At 46.0% G+C, this 4,905-nt stretch overlaps 1 long non-coding RNA gene across 1 annotated transcript; it reads right to left on the reverse strand.

Annotated features, from left to right (window-relative positions):
* Positions 1-222: 222 nt before the first annotated feature.
* On the reverse strand, positions 223-4,485 carry LOC147915941 (uncharacterized). The gene is made up of 3 exons (XR_015553561.1): positions 3,158-4,485; positions 2,301-2,456; positions 223-583 (listed from the first exon to the last, which is right to left on the reverse strand). It is a non-coding gene; the product is annotated as an uncharacterized LOC147915941 (long non-coding RNA).
* Positions 4,486-4,905: the final 420 nt, after the last annotated feature.

Raw genomic sequence — 4,905 nt, forward strand, 5'->3', positions numbered from 1 at the left:
AAACCTAGAGGTCACCCCTGACACCCCTCTCCTCTCCCTCAAACCATCAAGGCTTGTCAACCTTACTAACTTACTAGCTTCTGTTAAACTTACTCAACTTCCTCAAAATCTCCCAGACATATTCCCCTCTCTCCTTCTCCATAACCTCTCACCAGAACTAGCCCAGTGTCCCCCTAACTGCAACCACCCCAGCTCCCCACTAGCCCATTTCCACCCTGCAGCCAGAGTGATGCTCTGAAATGAGGATCTGATCACGTTACCCTCTCCCTGGACTCTCCTTGCTTATACCTCATAATGACTTTCCCCTGTTCTTGGGGTAAAAACCCAAAATCTAACACCATGCAGACTGAGTCTGTTAGACTGTTTTTGGCCCTGAGGGTCAGAAAGCCCCATCAAATGGGCTTAAAATACAAAGCAATTTATTAGCTCCCTTACAGGTAACTGGAGTGGGGTAAGCTTCAGGCATTGCATGATCTGGGCTCCAGCACCATATTCTGCTATTCTCTCAGCTCTGCCTTCCTCCCCAGGGGTCAGCTTTATCCAAAGCCCATCTTCCTTTTGATCAGCATCGAGTGGAACACTTCTAGAGAAAAAAAAGAACATCTTGCTCAGCCATGAAATAAAATTCCTTCCCTTCATTCAGCCTGAGTGACCAAACCGAGGCCATGTGCCGACCCCCAACCAAAAAATTGCTAGTGCTGTGCCATCCACTGAGTCCTTCCCTTCCCTGCCCCTGGTGGGAAATGGGTCCTTGAGTACAAAAACACAGCAAAATCATGCTGAAATGTGTGATTTGTATTCAACTCAGAAGGTTTTGCTTTAACGATGCTCCACTGTGAAAAATATGAAAGAGCTATCAACCTTAAATCTCCCACTGTCCTTGATAAAAGATCTGAGGCCAGAGGTCCCCAGGACCTCGACCTCATGGCAATGGGCAGTAAGAGCAGAGGGCGGGAGCACGGAGGAGGGAGGAGGACAGGAGACAAGGCTGGCTGGCCTCCTAGGAGATGGATTCTGAATGCATGTGATAGAAAAGAGAAGAAAATCCTGCCGTAGCCTCTTCTGCACCCTGGATGGGATCTCAACCTGCCTATTGTTTTCTTTCTGAAAATGGACTTAGCCACCAAAAGAATTGAAAGCAAGGATTCAAACAGCTATTTGTACACCGCAAGTTCATAGCAGCATTATTCACAGTAGCCAAAAGGTGGAAACAACCCAAATACCCATCGATGGATGAATGGATAAACAAATGTATATACATACACTGGAATATTATTCAGCCTTAAAAAGGAATGAAATTCTGAGACATGTTTCAACATGGATGAACCTTGAAAATATGCTATGTGAAACAAGCCAGACACAAAAGAACGAATACAGTATAATTCCACTTATATAAGATTCCTTGAATAGCCAAATTCATAGAGACAGAAAGCAGAATAGTGGTTGCCGAGGGCTGGGGGTGGGGGAACAAAATGGAGAGTTGTGTGTAGAGTTTCAGAATACGGGACGATAAAGAAGTTCTGAAGACGGATGGTGGTGATAGTTGCACAACAATGTGAATGTACTTAGTGCTCCTGAATTGTATAGTTAAAAAATGGTTAAAATGGTAAATTTTGTTATATATATTTTACCACAATTAAAAAAAAATGGACTTAGTTCACCTTTCCAGGCACTGAGGGCACCACAAAGAGGTGACAGGAGATTCTCAAAGAATGATTGTTGATTGACTGGTCTATCTGGCTAAAAGACACATTTTTAGTGCTCCATTTTCATTTCGGTCCCATGATGATGACACTGATGACGATGATGGTGAGACTCAGGCCTCCGTGGGTGAAGGCCTGAGGCAGCCACATGTGAGAGCTCCTCCCGTCCCTTCACAGACCATTCCCCAGCACACCCAGGCCCTCTGAATCAGGCGGGCGCTCTGTGAGATGGGCGTGCTTCCCACTTCTGTTCTCTGCAGGGAGGAGGCTGCAGAGTGGTGGAGGGAGGAGGGGTGGAGAAGGGATTTCCTTCTGTCAGGCAGGAAAACAGTGTGAGGAAATGGAGCTATCCCTACTCTTTGAATGGAAAATGTCTCTTTCAGACCTCATTTTAGAGTTGTCCCCTCCCCACCTCAGGTCGCCAGAGAGACGATGGAACAGCTGTCACCAGTTGGGTCTGACTCATTAGTTTATCATCTCTCCCACCCCACTCCCTAACCCCTTCCCTCCAAACCCTCCCACCCCAAAAATGCCTGAGCACAGTCGACTATTTTAAGAACTGAATTCCCTGTCGGCATGGCAACTTCCCGGCTGTACCTCTTGTCATGGCTGCCTGGATGGAAGAAAAGCCACCTTTCACCAGGGCTCCAGCCAGCCTACAGCAGAGACAGTTCACAGATCGGACCCGGCCGCTGGGGGGGACATCTAGTCTCTGTCGCAGAGTCTTCTTTGTGGGTTTGCTTGTTTTACAGCCTTTAACAACATAAAAACCACTCTTAACTGACTGGCCATATGAAAACAGGCCCCGGGCCAGAATTGGCCCAAGGACCGTGGTTCACCCAACCCGGTGGTGGGACCAGAGCAGCAGGGGTTCACACTCGCTGGGTTTCTCATTGTGGAAGTTTGAAAGGTTTCGAAGGGTGAGTGGGCTGCATGGGGAAACAATGGGAAGGAGCTGTGGAAGAAGGCCAACGTGATTAATGGAATTTTAAAGTTTCCCCCCAAATATCTACATTTTCTTATACTTTAAAGGTTTGTTTCTATTCTTCTTGTGCTTCAAAATTAAAGTTTTAGGTTATGCCATCTTCACCATACCCCAAATAAAGATTGAGGCTTACTATCTGTGACTTCCTTTTGTAGAAAATGGTATTTATTTCAATGATATTTGTATCATTCTGCACGAAGACCAGATTTTCTTAAGAAATGTTGAAAGAAAAATATTTTGAATGTTTCTTTATTTTTTCTTTAAATTTTTTTTAGAAAACATTTAAGTATTTTTTTAATTAAAAATTTTTTTTCATTATGGAAAATTTTAAGCATACACAAAAGTAAAAAGAATAGTAAAATAAAGCCCCATGTACCTGACATTACTGGTTTATTTTTAAAGGGTATTTCTGTGTAAATTAAATGGTTTGTACTTTCTTAAAACGTGGATTGAAAGGGGGAAACAATACCTTTGCAAATAGTATTTGCATAGAATCCAGTTCTAGGTCATGTCTGAAAGTGACTGGTGGAGGGAGAGGTGGGAGGAACATCTGTAGGAAAGAAAAGGGGACAGTCTTTGATGGTTACCATGGAAACCACTGAGCTAAGATGGTCGAGTTTGCTTATGGGGCAGTGAGGTTCCTGCTGATGGACGCTGGGTCAGAACTGTAGGAGAAATCCTTAGGCTGCTTCCTGAGGGTACCTTGCTGTCTCTGAAACTCCCTCCCAACGATCAATGTCTCCCAAAAGAGAGACACTTTTTGGTGTTTTGTTCCTCGATTTTAGGGCTTGCTTTATAGTAAGCCAGAGTGTTCATCCGCATACTAACTTAGAGGAGACGAGATTTTACAGCAGACCACTCCAGTCCTGTTTACGATAATAGGAGGGCACCTACGTCCCTGGAAGAAAGCCCTAGAAGGACTAGTGGAGTCTTGGGGTCTTGATCCCCATACTAGAATGTGGAAAGTATAACCATGCACTCCAGAGGAGCAGGGAATCCAGCCTAAGCCAATGAGATTCAGAGGATCCAGACTCACTTTCCCCCTCCTAAAGGAAATTGACTCCAACGTAGAATATCCATCAATCGCCAATCGCTTTAGACGTCAGATTATTTGCTATCGGGCAGATCAGTAACAGGTCTAACTTTGGCATCAAGCTCCCTGGATTTAGGTCCAATCCACACCACGTATTATTTCTACCGTGACATACTCTTTACGTCACCTACTAAATGGGGTTGGTGGGGAAGAAATACACAAGATGCCTAGCACCCATAAAGGGCAGGCACAGAGGCAGAATTGGGCTGGAATTAGTCATCAAGGGATAAACGTGCGCAGAGGGACAGAAGGAAGACCGCCGAGGACCGAGACAGAGCCTCAGCGCCGGGACCCGCAGACGAGGTTACCCTAGTGCGCGTCCTGCAGCTCCAGAGGGAAAAGGCTGCGCAGACGAGACACGGCCACCAGGAGGCGCGCGGGGCCCGGGATCTCAGGAATCGGGCTGCTGGAGCGAAAGAGGCCGGAGGGCTGGCTGCATACCCGCTCTCCTCCTAGGTGTCAGCCGGCAAACAGCAAGGACTGGCGTCTCATGGGGCAGCTGCTTACCCCTCAGTATCTCCCACAAAATCAGCAGTTCCTTGAGGGCAGTGGCTGTGTTTTTGTCCCTTGCTTCCCCGGCTGCACACGAGTCCCTCGCCCCCATCCTCGGTTTGCTAAGCGGAGTCAAAGGAATGCATTCTCCCTCTGGACGGCGGGAAGGGCGGCTCGGAAGAAGGGATGTGCAGGGCTGTGGGGAGCATTGAGGCAGCTGTTCTGGAAAGGAGTCAGAGATGGCAGATCGTCACCAAAGTGGAGCCCAACCGTTGGCGGAGAGGGGGAGCTTGTACTCTTGAAAACTTTGGGGCGGAGCCTAAGGGGCAGTCTACGATTTGGGGAAGAAATAAGGCGGGGTTCTCAAACTTCTGGATCTCAGGACTCCTTTATCCTCTTCAACATTATTGAGGACTTCAAAGAGCTTTTTATTTTCGTGGGTTCTACCTCCCAATCTTTACCATATTAGAAATTAAAACTGAACATTTAAAAATATTTATTTACTTCAAGTTACAATAATAAACCCACTATGTTAACAATTTTTTTTTAATTGCTATATTTTCCAAAATAAAAAGTGTTAGTGAGATGTGTGGCACCATTTTACATTCCTGCAAATTTTTTAAATGTTTAGC

Source organism: Ceratotherium simum, chromosome 11, assembly GCF_057802395.1.
Source record: "Ceratotherium simum simum isolate JZ-2026a chromosome 11, ASM5780239v1, whole genome shotgun sequence".
In the NCBI taxonomy this organism is placed as follows: Eukaryota; Metazoa; Chordata; class Mammalia; order Perissodactyla; family Rhinocerotidae; genus Ceratotherium; species Ceratotherium simum.